Here is a 15,195-nt window from a genome sequence, read left to right on the forward strand (position 1 = left end):
TATTGCTGTGTAGATTTTCTTTTGTACATTGTTCAAAAAACTTGTGGCCTGAGCTTGGCTGAGTTGACCTATTTAAAAAGCTGGCAAAACATTCCAAGTTGATGATTTACTTGGAGTATTAGTAGTTTCAACCCAACAAGTTTCTGGATTGTTGAAACTGAAGTGAAACTTTCAGTTTCTTCTGAGAATTGCCAGCATTTTGTTTGGTATCATCTTTTTGTTGATTCGGTTAACTCCTTTACTGCCTCTAACACAAGCAAAACCCCATTGAAATTGGTGATCTTTTGGCTTGTATTATTGGTTTCTGCAGGCTTGTAATTGCAAGGTCCCCTTCATGGTTACACTTGTAATTTGTTTTCTCTTTCTGTACCAATTTCTTCTGACCGAGGTTTATGAATGTTGCAGAGACACCCGAACCAATGGAAACAGATTTCATGTCCCAATTCATTGTATCGTTTTTTTCTCGTGACCATTCAATTTCTTTGATACAATGTTCCTACTACTCCAATATACGTTTATTTATTTATTTTGTTCTTTTTGGTAGCAAAGATACTTGTTGAATCCTTTTGATTACACAACTGGCTCAAAGTATTTGTTAGTCAACCTACATCTAGATTTAGAGGTGTGGAGAAGGCATGTGCTGCTCTCCATAAGCAACCAATTTGCCACACTGGCAGATGTCTGGCATGTACATGAGCTGCCTTGTACATGCATGTGTTGACCAAAACCCATAGTACCAAAAGGCAAGAAAGAAAAAAGATAAAGATCTTTTGCTTTCTCTGCTTTTACCTTTTTTCAAATTGTTGTATTGAAACATGAATCTATTGCTCATGAAACGATTTGAATATTAAGGTTTCCTTGTATGTAGCTTTTAGTGGATAATTTTAAATAGTCGATATTTTGATGGTCTTTTCTTGTCTGTATCCTTTTAAATCCTTCACTCTCTTACACAATTTGTACCACATTCTGATTTTGCAGAGAGGAAATGATGTTCCGCATTCACCAGTGACTTGTGCATATTTAGTTGTGGAGATTGAAGGTGCTAAATTGTTTATTGATAATTATATTAATTGACAGGTAGAGATTTCTGAACTAAATGAGGAACTGAGCTGACTTCACAATCAGGCAAGATTTATGGCATTTTCTTTCATATGCACAGAATTAGGCTTTTATTGTTGTTGTTGTTGTTGTTGTTGTGTCTAGCAATATCAGTGCCATTTTGTGTTTTTCAAAAGACTGAAGCAAGGCTACTTTTTAATTAGAATTTTTTATATGGACATATACACATAAGTACTAGGCATCAAACTGGTGTCATGAACATGAATTCTATGTTTTTTACAATCTGATGGTTATATATGGCATTGAAAGATTATTTATTTATTATTATTATTATTTTTTTTTTTGAATTTGGATAAGATGACTACCAGGTGCAACAGATTCAAAAAAACAACAAATCCCATCAGTCATAACCTCTTGATTAAACTGATTGTTCACAATTCAGCTCACTTGGGCATCCAAATGCAGCGTGCATGCCTTCACAAGATCAGTAACATTGTTTTCTAATATGTGCCACCAAAAAATTTAGATATGTGCTGCTTTGCAGTTCTCTTTGTCATTGAATTGTTTTTGCTCCATGTTTTATATTTACTTGATATGGATTTATTGACAGTTTCCAGTAAGGATTATTGTATTTTTCAAAACTATGGTACTAATTCCCTAATTTTTTATTTTTTTTTACTCACGCACACACACCCCCACAACACTCACACTAGTGGAATTTCACCACCTATGGATACTCGAACCCTTGATCGGGTGTTGAAACTCCTGAGAGTCTACCACTCACGCTAATTCCCTACTTGAATGGTTAGGATTACCTTCATTTCAACCATCCAGCATTATAGCATGGCAACAGTTATTAGACTGTGTCTGCAAGTTAAGCTGATGCGTTGTTTCCCTCCACATTTCAAGGTCAGTTACTGCACCTAATCCTATCTTGACAGGGCTAAGATTTCATCATCTGCTGCAAGGTTGAACTTGGAAGAAGCCCGTTTATACTGTCACTTTCTTTTTGAGGAATAACATATATGTGGTTTAATTTGTCATCAATTAATCCATGTTATAATGTTTTTTGTCAAAGGTATTCTATTTTTCCATTTGTATCTAAATGTGAATTCTTTTCTTACTTTCTTTGTCATTTTGTCATTTTTTCAGTTCCCGTTTCAATTTCTAAAAAAGTCATCTTTTAGTTGATGGTTCGTAATTACCTTGAATTAGCACCATTTATCTGGCTGAGATTTGTTTTTCCTTTTGTCATGCTCAATGTATTTAGATTCAAACTGTAAGCAATCTCTACTAACAGAAAATCACATACACACAACATAGAAGTTCTTGTGTCATAAAGATGGGATATTTGGATGTATGTGTAGGTGGGTCTTCTTAATGTGGACGGTTACTACAACTTCCTTCTTACTTTCATCAAAAAGTTGTGGACGATGGATTCATCAAGCCCAATCAGCGCCACATAATCATGTCCGCACCAAACGCCAAAGAGTTGGTGCAGAAACTAGAGGTTGTGGTGCCCTCCTTTCTATTCATCTAAAAGGCGTGTTTGGGTCTCCTTTGTATTTTGCGTAATGACTTAAATACTCTTTACATCTTACACATGGACTATGGCCATTTTTAGATACCAAAGGCATCGACAAATACCCGAAAGTTCAGAAGCAGATGCAGGCCTTGTTGGCCACATTCACCTTGATAAGGTGTGTTTGCCCTGCATAAAATTTGGTTTAGTTTCTTTCTTGAGATAACTTATTTTCAGAAACAGTGACACTATAAATTCTGCTACATGTGGAACTCGTTATTAATTTAATCAGGATATTAGCTTCTGCCAGATAATTTCATTTAAATTCTGCTGTACTGATTTTGAAGAACATTCAAACTGGCCCTTGTTTGACTACAAACAACACAGTTTGAATAAATCATCAATTATCCCATGGTTGATACGTGTGCCATAGAAATTGCATGTGCAGAGGGTGTATGTAGAGCTAGCATATTTATTTCTATATTGGCCTTTTCTTGTTTAACAGCAACCTTATATAGTGTAAGCATATGGACACTGCAAAAACTTTCTTCTTTTTTCCTTGTTGGTGCAGGTCAGGTGCATCATGCAAGTTTTTTTTTTTTTTAAAAATAAAAATAAATTCTTAGTAATGTTTCAAGGTATTGTCCAATCCATGCAGTTTTCTCACTGGCTCTTTGGGTCTCACCAAATAAATGGACTGATTAAGAGTGATCATTCCTACATTTACTTTCGTAAGAACAATTGAATGTGTTTAGGGACTTTCTACATGTCCACTGCTTCCTTTTATAATACTCACTATTATATGAATGTTTTTCAGCTTATTGCATGCTTGTGTTTGCAGGTAGTTGGTTCCAATACTTGGCCATTCGGATGAGTTTGTTAGTTTATTCTTAACTTTGTAATGTCTATAAATCAATCTATACAGCTGCATTCTCGATCATGTTATGTTTTCTCAGGTTTCTCTTGTTCCCTGATTTGCTATAATTCTATTTTTTCCTCATTCTTACCATTTCTGGTGCGGGGTGTTGACCCAAGAATCAAGGTGGAGGTTTGGCCTTTCCTACTTAAGAGTGTCAGATTTTTCAGCCTTTAGACTTTTACTGCATGTCTGTTTTCAATTAGTTGGTTTCCGGTGGTGCTATGTAGCTTATAATTTTCTACTATCATTTCGAATTATCTGCCATAGCTTTTATTGTATGTCAAGAGTAAGATTTTTAATTATGTTGTTGGTAAACTTTTCACTTTGGAGATTCACATGGAACCACTCAATGGTTTAATGCCTTTGCAATCAGATTGTATATGCAGATGCTCTATTCTAAGAAACCAGTTTGGGATAAAGAGAAAAGGCTAGAATTTTAACTATTATATTTTGTTGGATAGTTCTAATATAAGAAAAAATAGTCTTGTCCAATCGAAAGATTATAGAGGCTTTGATTGCAAGTAAAGATGTCATCAAAGCATGGTTGTAGGACTATAATTGCAGATTGGAGAGAGATCATTCATGAGAGTAGAATTCAAAGAAGGAAAATGTTGTCATGCGGCTGAGTGTAAAAACAAATAGAACAGTTCCCTAACAGAATTACATTATTTAGAATGCATGAGTTCATGCGTTCTTGCACCCGCAAGTTATGACAAAAATCTGGATTGCATGTGGTTGTACTACTGAAGAAGTCTTCTGAGCAAAGCCTAAACAATTTGGGATATAAGATTTTCCACTTTGTTATGAAAATGTTGTGCATTAGTGATGTATGATTTCCATTATTGGCTGGTGTTAATGGGTTGGTTGTTCATCAGTTTGACAGGTTTCCTTTGTTTGTGCAGCTATGACTTAAATAGTAGCTAACCATCCAATTTATAGGCAATTTGTTGGATGGTTAGAATATTTGATTTGTGTGTTTTTGAAGTGTGGTCCAAGTTGACTGATTGGATCATGAAAAAGCTGAGCATAAAACTGTATAAAAAAATATTAAAAAAAAAATTTGAAGAACAATTTTTTTTTATTTTTTTTTTAAACAAGGGATTTACTTGGGTATGTTTGGAAGTTCTAGTTTTGGGTATGTTTGGAAGTTTCCACATTTATATTGAGCAGAATGGCATTTTGCTCAATACGGCGGCTTGCTACACTTAGCTAACTTACCATTTGGAGCTGGTTCGATGTGCTTTCTCCATTCTATTCAATGCAAAATGTGGTCTCTACGCTTCCCTAAAAAAGCCAATTTCAAATGCAATGTGATGCTGTTTAAATGAGCTGTGAATTGCATTTTCACCCTTTTCAAAACTGGTTCTTGATCGCATTCACAACCATAAACATTGTGAAAATGTAGAAACACTTCTACAAAACTTCCTTATAGATGGTAGGCAATAACTCAGAAGCATCTTCGGTCTGTGAGTTTTGAAACTTCTGTATCACGGCTGCTAAAAGGACTGTCCTATTCTTTTTTTATTCTTTTTTTTTTTTAATCTATGAAACTAATTTTTATATTGGTTCCAATACTTGGCCAGGCTATTTTAGATGTTACAACTCCAAACAAAACATAGTTCATTTACATGTCAACCATTTTAAACTCTCTCTCTACCTTATCAAAAAAAAACTTAAAGGTCATCAGAAGGGCTAGAAAGGGTTGTTCACTTCTTCCCCTTCTACTCAGCACATGGATTCATATTTCTCCACTCCTTTTTCTTTGGAGAATTTTGTCAGTCTGGGAAATGGTTTCAGGCATGGTTTTTATTAGGCTCGTCGCCCCGAGTCCATAGAGGGGGTACACAAGTCCACTATCGAGCAAGGCTCTGTTCAATGCACAGATCGCAACACAGGAGCAAGACTCCATTTAATGTGAGGCCAAGGGTTTAATGTCAGTCTCCTGGAGAAGAGGCCGATTTTGGTGTCTTAAAGGAATGGAAGTCCTCCTAGATAAAAAGGGGCCGGGGATACTTATAAACCTCCAGACCCTATTCTGCACACGGCTGTCCATGATCAAAAAATGGCCCTGGGTGAATATGCCAAGCGTTGGTGCACTACCATCCCGTTGATAGTTGGTCAACGCTACCTCTTGGGCTTCCATGGTCCATGCTCCAACTGGTTTGGGGCATGGAAACAGCTTTCAGCATTTTGCCTTAGGAATTAAAAGAGGTGCCTAGGTTGTGCTCGCCACGGAGGCAGTGTGCATGTGCAATTGCCTGATACTTATATAAATTTAAGACTTGGCCTAATGACTTTCTTGAGTGCACAACAGATCGCTTTTTTCAGGGATTTACCGGCTCTTTTTTTAAATTTATATGTGCTTTTTAAGGATTTGTTGACGCTTTTTTAAGATTTACCGGGGACCAGTAGAAGCACTAGAAAAGGCCACTGGCTGCCAGCAAAAGATTTAGCGATGCCCCATTTTTCGGCGTCTGTCTAACCACCACAATAACTTTCACCGGTGGTTTTTTTTACTGTTACCGGCATTTTTGACCACCGGTGAAGGTCATTTTTCCTGTAGTGCTATGTGATGAGATTATACTTAAGCATGTGATATGGTAGTGTGACAGTGTGATGAGGTTACACTTGAGAATGTAAAACAGTTGATAGAATATGTGATGAGATTACATTTGAGAATATGATATGAGCATGACAGTGTGATGATGTTATACTTGAGAATGTGATACAGCTAATGGACCATATGATAAAGTTACACTTGAGGATATGATTGGTTGTATGATAGTGTGAAGTAGTTCCACTTAAGAATGTGATATGGTAGTGTGATAGTGCGATAAGGTTACACTTGAGAATGTGAAATAGTTGATGGACTATGTGATGATGTTGCACTTGAGGATGTGATATGATTGTGTGACAGTGTGATGTGGTTGTTCCACTTGAGAATGTGATACGGTTGATGGACTTTGTGATGAAGTTGCACTTGAGGATGTGATATGCTTGTGTGATACTGTGATGTGGTTCTGGTTGAGAATGTAATAGGGTTGTTTATTTTGGCAAAGATTATAGTTTATTTTTATGTATCCAGTTTTCAATCTTCATTCATTTAAATCCTTCAAAAGAAATAATGAAAAGGAAAGAAAATAGAAATTCTTAAGTCCTAAAGAAAAAGTTGCAGCTACCTAAGTAGATTCAAGTGACAAATTTTAGTTAAATGTAGGGTCATATCACTTGGTGAATAAAATGCCATATTTGGATGTTCAATTGAATTATAACAATACAATGCAATAAAGTAAGTAACGAAAGTGGGTTCCATTCCATTCACAGTCGATGTTATTGTGGTTACTAAACAACAAAGTTGGAGCTAATAGTTAGCTCCATTCCATTCACATTCAAGGGCTTACACCTTACTATGGTTACTTGCATGTTCAACTATCGAAATGGACTAGACTATTTAGCTTACCATTTTATTGAGAACCATTCCATATTAACATCTTAACAAACATCACCCTATAACATATAATTCAAAATGAAGTTCACCTTCATAAAGATCCCGTTTATAACAACAAATCAATCCTAACTTAAAGCAATCCCTATAAAAAAATTTAAAATAAAAATTTTTTAAAAATGAAAGAAAGCAACCCATATTTAAATTTAATTACACATTTAATCTACATTTTGTATATTTTGGTTATACACTTGGAGGTGTATATATTTACATTATACATGAGAATGTGAAGAGGTTCGAAGACTAAGAGATGACAGGGTTTAAAGATAATACGATTAGATTGCACTTGAAGATATGATATGCATTTTAAGAAAGTGTGATGCAGTTACATTTAAGAGTGTAATGAAAATGAATGTGTGTGTGAGTTGGTTGCACTTAAGAACGTGATGCGGTTAGAGTATATATCTATGTTCGAGTAATTGAAACCATGAATTAATAAGAAAAGATGCTTACTCTCATAGATTCTAGAATCATATATGCCAATTGGAATTTACCTATGTAAATGCGTGTAAACAAGTGCCACACACACCATGCCGAGTCTCAGTTCAACATTGGTCAGATGTTCAGGTCAATATTTCAACATGGTGTTAAAACTCAATTGTGCCACTTTCATTATTGACTTTATTGCATTGTATTGTTAAAATTCAATTGAACATCTAAATATAGCCTTTTATTCACCAAGTGATATGACCCTACATTTAATTAAAAATTGTCACTTAAATCTATTTAGGTAGCTGTTACTTTTTCTTTAGGACTTAGAATTTTTATTTTTATTTTCTTTTCAATTATTTATTTTGAGAAATTTAAATGAATGAATATTGAAAATTGGATATATAAAAATAAACTATATTCTTTGCCAAAATAAACAACTTTGTTACATTCTCAACCGAAACCACATCATAGTATCACGCAAGCATATCACATCCTCAAGTGCAACCCCATTACATAGTCCATCAATCGTATCACTATAACGTCTCGGAAAAATCCGTACAAGGACCCGAGTACCACCTCAGGCAGAAATCACCCAGGACCAAAACCTTTAGAAATTAGGTTAATGTTAGCAAGTGCTAAACTAGAGTGCTTATGAAATTAGCACTAATCACTTTAAAGATGATCTGCAAGACCTAAACCATGCAGAATCATTGATGCTACGTTACCCTGAAATCTAGAATCCAACCCTAAACCCGGTTGCTCTCGGGAGCACACCGAAACTCCGTATCGGACCTGGACCGCACGTCGAAAGTCCGATGACCGCAAAACTATACAGTTATGACTGCATTACTGGACTTGACCACCCCCTTGGAAATCAAGTCCTAATTGTGTCTAGAAATGCACAACTTGAGCCTGGAGCAAAGTGTGTGAGAAACGTGAAAATATTTAGAAATAAAATCCGAATTTAAGTAATCTGAGTCGTGTCGCTTGCAAATCAAATATAAGGATTTAGACCGTCAGAATCTGACCCAACTACACCCTCGGATCAGGAGAAATGTTCCACACATGTCGGTGTACTTGTGACCCTGATCGAGTGACCGTGACCGTCGAACTAAAACTAATCCGCCACGATTGATCTGTAAATCCGATTGGAACGAAAACTCAGCCTGACCTAGATCCATGGTCAGGGAGCTTAAGTCCAACCGCACGTGGAAAAGGGGCCACTAGAAGTGCTCCGTTGGACCGGAACAGTCCGTATTTGGATATAACCTAAGTATACCTTGGCCCTAGGGCCATTTCCATCAATCATGGGCCTATATAAGGACCTTAAACCCTCTCTCTCTCACCCCATACGAATTTGAAAAACCTTAGGGGAGAGAGGAGAGAAAAGAGAAGGGAAAAGAGAGAAAGTGAGAGTGAGAGTTGGAGATTCTTCCTGGGATTCGATCCCGCTATTCCACGCACTCAACCACCATTCCTGTATCGCTATACAGGCGATTCCGATTCCGTTCTTAGGTAAGAAAACCTAACCCTAATCTGTTTTAGGGTTTCAGATAGTGTAAGTTATGAAATAGCTAACCTAATTTATGTTATAGGTTGTCAATCCGCCGTTGACAAAGGCTAAGTTTCTAAAACGAATCCATTACGCATTTACCGGCATAAGGTGCGGACTATAAATGTATAGGTTATGGTTTTCAAGGCTTTCAATGTCGGTTAATGGTTTATTACTAATGTGGGTGCTATTTCACATGCCAAATGCAATGTCTGTTTCGCTTTACGTATATATATGAACTATGTTGGGTATATTGTAATCTGTGTGTTTGTAGAAATGATCGTATATGTTTGGAATTTGAAATTGTGTTTGCCATGATTAATTGTCGTGTGTCTATGCTAGTTGTATGTGTAACAACTCCTTGGCGAAAGGATTTGCCCTAAGATGTGCTATCACCAACATACATCATGTATGTTGGAATATGTAGCCTAAGTGTTTGTAGAAATGTCTAAATGAACAAATGTGTAATAAATTGTACTTTATATGGGCGTTGAGAAGAGATTCTCAACTACCTTAACGATGTGTATGATTTCCTCCATGTAACTTATATTCTTTGTCTGTTTTACTTAGACACTGCATATGTGTGAATTCATGTTTAAGTTGAAATCCATCAAATGCTCACATGGTTGTATGATTGGAATTGTTGATCCATTACTATTTTGATTAGCTTGTATGATTATCTGTTAAAATTGAATGTGTTTGGGACTGCGATATAGTCCAGGCAATCGGTAACAGGCCCTGATTTGGTGGCTGAGGTTGTTTTTGCCCCATAAGATGTGTTCGATGAGTCCAAGCCGTACTTCGATTGTCGACAGTGGTTAGGCCACACGGAGTGCTCGTGCACTTCATGTCGATCAATTCAATGTTTGCTCGTACCAGTCGAGCTCATCAAGTAACCCGATTGACCCGATGTACGTTCACCATGTATGGACGTTACTGTTTGAATCTAAGGTACCAAACTCACCAGTGAAAAACCCCTTTAAACCTTGGTACCTCGATCCGCTAAGACTCATGAGCCGGGTATGGTGGTATGGGACACTGTGGTTGTAACGTCCCAGAAAAATCCGTACAAAGACCCGAGTACCACCTTAGGCAGAAATCACTAAAGACCAAATCCTTTAGAAATTAGACGAAGATTAATTAAGTGCTTAACTAAATCACCTGTCGAATTAGCTTGGACAACTTTTAATATGAACTGCAAGACCCAAAATTAGTGGGATCACTGATGCTACATTACCCTGAAACCTAGAATCTATCCCCAAACCCGGTTGCTCTTGGGAGCACACCGAAACTCCATATCGGACCTGGACCGCACGTCGAAAGTCCGATTACCCCGAAACTATACGGATATGACAGCATTACTGGACTTGACCACCCCCTCAGAAATCAAGTCTTAATTGTATCTAGAAATGCACAACTTGAGCCCGGAGCAAAGTGTGTGAGGAACGTGGATATCTTTGGAAATAAAATCTGAATTTAAGTAATCTGAGTCGTGTCGCTTGCGGTCTAAATATAAGGAATCAGACCGTCAAAATCTGACCCAAATACACCCTCGGATCAGGAGAAATGTCCCACACATGTCGGTGTACTTGTGGCCCTGATCAAGTGCCCGTGACCGTTAAACTGAAACTAGTCCGCCACGGTTGATCTGTAAATCTGATCGGAACAAAAACTCAGCCTGACCTAGATCCATGGTCGGGGAGCTTAAATCCGATCGCACATGGAAAAGGGGCCACCAGAAGTGCTCCGTTAGACCAGAACAGTCCGTATTTGGATATAACCTAAGTATACCTTGGCCCTGGGGCCATTTCTATCAATCCTGGGCCTATATAAGGACCTTAAATCCTCTCTCTCTCATCCCATACGAATTTGAGAAACCCTAGGGGAGAGAGGAGAGAAAAGAGAAGGGAAAAGAGAGAAAGTGAGAGTGAGAGTTGGAGATTCTTCCTGGGATTCGATCTCGCTATTCCACGCACTCAACCACCTTTCCTGTATCGCTATACAGGTGATTCCGATTCTGTTCTTAAGTAAGAAAACCTAACCTTAATCTGTATTAGGGTTTCAGATAGTGTAAGTTATGAAATAGCTAACCTAATTCATGCTATAGGTTGCCAATCCGCCGCTGACAAAGGCTAAGTGTCTAAAATGAGTTCGTTACACGTTTACCGGTGAAAGGTGCGGACTATAAACGTATAGGTTATGGTTTTCAAGCCTTTCAATGTCGGTTAATGATTTATTACTGACGTGGGTACTATTTCACATGCCAAATGTGTCATTTGTTTCACTTTTTAGATATATATGAACTATATTGACTATAGTGTATTCTAGGTATTTGTTGAAATGATTGAATGCGTGTAGAATTGGGATTCGTGTTTGCCATAATTATCTGTCGTGGATAGGGGATAGTTGCATTTGTAACAACTCCTTGGCGAAAGGATCTGCCCAAATACATGTTATGACCGATGTACGTCATGTATGTTGAAGGGTGTAGTTTAAGTGTTTGTTGAAATGACTGAATGAATATGAAATCATGATTTGTGCCTACCGTGGCTATGGGATGTAAGTGCATGATGATGGTGTATGTGACAACTCCTTGTCAGAAGGATTTGTCCAAATATATGTTAAAAATCAACATATGTCATGTATGTCGATAGGTGTAGTATAAGTATTTGATAAATTGTCTATATGAGTAAGTAATTGGTGAATTGTATTGTATATGGGTGTTGAGATAAGGTTCTCAACTACCTTAACTATGCGTATAAATCCCTCTATGTACCTTATATTATATTGTTTGATTACTTATGAAATACATATGTGTGAATTCATGTTTATATTGTATTTCATAAAATGCTTAAATGGTTGTAGGATTTGAATTACTTATTGGTTGATTATCTCACATGAACTCTTGTTGGTACTGAGTGTGGTTGGGACTATGAAATAGTCCAAGCAATCGGTAACAGGTTCTGATTTGGTGACTGAGGTTGTTTTCGCCCACAGGACGTGTTCGATGAGCCTGAGCCGTACTTCGATTGTCGACGGTGGTTAGGCCACACGGAGTGCTCGTGCATTCATGTCGATTAATTCGATGTGCGCTCGTGCTAGTCGAGCTCGTCAAGTAACCCGATTGACCCGATGTATGTTCACCATGTATGGACGCTACTGCTTGAACCTAAGGTACCAAACTTACCAGTGGAAATCCCTTTAATCTTGGTACCTCGATCCGCTAAGACTCATGAGCCAGGCATGGTGGTCTGGGATACCGTGGTTGAGCTGTCGGCCTACGCTGGGGTGACGAGCCTCCCCGTAGTGACCAGTGAACAACCCAAACTCTTGAGCCAAATACGGTGGTATGTGACACTATATTCGAGCTGTCGGCCTACCCTTGCGCAGCTTGGCTGTGGTCCCCAGTCGAGTTGCTGACGAGCCTTCGAAAATAGACTGCCAGTTGGTAGGGTGTGGGTGGTAGTGACCCCGAGTGTACTTTGGGACTGCACTGAGGCGACGAGTCTTTCCGTAGTAACCAGAGTACAAACTAGGCCTACACTGATAAGGTGACGAGCCCTTTGTAGTGACCTAGAACCGCAACATCGTGTGAGAATTGCTAGGACTGACAACCCTAAAATGGATCTTCGTTTGGGAATTGATATAAGGGAGGTACCTTAGCTTCCCAATCCTGCTGTATGAAAAGGACTAATAAGAACTTGGTAATCATATTCATGCACCACATTGCATGTGCCGTTTGGCGATGTGTAGAGAGCACGAGGAAGTGACTGACATGCGTGACCGTTAGATGAAGATCGCTGAGGGAGTGCAGGCGAGAGCATGCATCATTTATTCATACCATTTCTGCATTAATCAGATTTCTTAGGGATGTTCAATCGTATTGCTTTATCATTACTGCTTGACTGAATTGATAACATGTTAACCTTTGCTTTATTGTTCCACTGAGTTGATCACTCACTCCCACGTTACGGGACGGTGTTGTACATACCAACCGGACCCTGTTGTAGGTTCAGATGATGGCGTAGCCTGCGAGACGGAGTCAGACTTTGAGGATGATGAGGAGGGTTTCTCCTATATGCAACTATCAGGCGTGTCTATGTAGACTGTGTTCTGATCGACGGGGCTTACAAGGATGCTGACTAGATATCATTACACTCGTTATGATTGCATTTTGGAGCACACATGTATATTCTTTTTGTACATTTTGGGAGTATACATGTACATGTTTAACCTAGTAACCTGATCATACTTCAGAGACTTACTACAGTTCATATATCTTATACATTTAATACAGTCTTCCGCTTGCAAAATTCACTTGTCTCTGGGGTATGATATGTTGTTTTGGTATAATCCCATTCATGTTTAATGCACTAATATGAACAACATTTAATCATCATTATCTATGTTGCATAAGTGATGCATTGGAACTCGGGAGTCGAGTTTGTGCTCGACCCCCGATTTTCGGGGCATTACACATAGAAAAAGTAGTAAATTGAAGAATTGTTAGGCCCAAGTAGTGTCCAATGAGCAATACAGTCTTGTGAGCCGAATACGGTGGTATGAGACACTGTATTCAAGCTGTCGGCCTACACTGATAAGGTGACGAGCCCCTTGTAGTGACCTCAAGCGTACTCTAAGACCGCGTAGAGGCGACGAGCCCTTACGTAGCAACAAGAGTACACTAGGCCTGCACTAATAAGGTGACGAGCCCTTTGCAGTGACCTAGAACCGTAACATCGTATGAGATATACTAGGATTGACGACCCTAGAATGGATCTTCGTTTGGGAATTGATATAAGGGAGGTACCTTAGCTTCCCAATCATGCTGTATGAAAAGGACTAATAAGAACTTGGTAATCATATTCATGCACCACATTGCATGTGCCGTTTGGCGATGTGTAGAGAGCACGAGGAAGTGACTGACATGCGTGACCGTTAGATGAAGATTGTTGAGGGAGTGCAGGCGAGAGCATGCATCATTTAGTCATACCATTTCTGCATTAATCAGAGTACTCAGGGATGTTTGATCGTATTGCTTTATCATTACTGCTTGACTGAATTGATAACATGTTAACCTTTGCTTTATTGTTCCATTGAGTTGATCACTCACTCCCACGTTACGGGATGGTGTCTTAAACACCAACCAGTCCCTGTTGTAGGTTCAGATGATGGCGTAGCTTGCGAGGCGGAGCCGGATTTTGAGGACGATGAGGAGGTATTCTCATATATGCAGTATTCAGGCGGGTTTACATAGACCGCTCTGATCGGCGGGGCTTTAGGGTTATATTTGTATTGAACTATTACATTTTTGACATTTTGTATTTTCAAACAATACATGTAATTATTGACCTGGCAATGCATACATACTTTGGGGACCTAAACTAGTTTATCAAGTTATACATATTCGTTTCAATCTTCCGCTTGCGTATTACAACTGTCCTTGGATTATGTTTTGCTGCTTTAGCTTAATCTTATTCATGTTTTATGCACTAATACAGACAACATTTAATCATCATTAAATATGTTGCATAAGTGATGTATTGGAACTCAGGAGTTGGACTTCTACTCGACCCCCGATTTTCAGGGCGTTACAATCACATTCTCAAGTGGAACAACCACATCACAATGTCACACAATTATATCACATCCTCAAGTGCAACATCTTCACATAGTCCATCAACTATTTCACATTCTCAAGTGTAACCTCATCGCACTATCACACTACCATATCACATCCTCAAGTGCAACATTACCACGTAGTCCATCAACCGTATCACATTCTCAAGTAGAATTGCATCACACCATCACACAACTATATAATATCCTCAAATGCAACACCATCACATAGTTCATCAACCGTATCACATTCTTAAGTGGATATACCTTATTACACTATCACACAACTATATCATATCCTCAAGTGCAACCTCATCACATAATTCATAAACCGTATTACATTTTTAAGTGAATATACTTATACTATCACACAACCTCATCACATAATCTATCAACCATATCATATTCTCAAGTGTAACCACATCACACTATCACCCAACCATATAATATCTTCAAGTGTAACCTCTTCATATAGTTTATCAACCATATCACGTTCTCAAGTGGAGCCATCATCACTCTCATACAACCATATCATATCCTTAAGTACAACCTTATCACATAATCCATCAACCATATCATATCCTCAA

At 38.2% G+C, this 15,195-nt stretch overlaps 1 long non-coding RNA gene across 1 annotated transcript; it reads left to right on the plus strand.

Annotated features, from left to right (window-relative positions):
• Nucleotides 1-3,299, plus strand: LOC131253947 (uncharacterized). The gene is made up of 3 exons (XR_009175377.1): nt 1-1,077; nt 2,427-2,569; nt 2,684-3,299. It is a non-coding gene; the product is annotated as an uncharacterized LOC131253947 (long non-coding RNA).
• Nucleotides 3,300-15,195: the final 11,896 nt, after the last annotated feature.

The sequence above is a fragment of the Magnolia sinica genome, chromosome 8, assembly GCF_029962835.1.
Source record: "Magnolia sinica isolate HGM2019 chromosome 8, MsV1, whole genome shotgun sequence".
Classification (NCBI taxonomy): domain Eukaryota; kingdom Viridiplantae; phylum Streptophyta; class Magnoliopsida; order Magnoliales; family Magnoliaceae; genus Magnolia; species Magnolia sinica.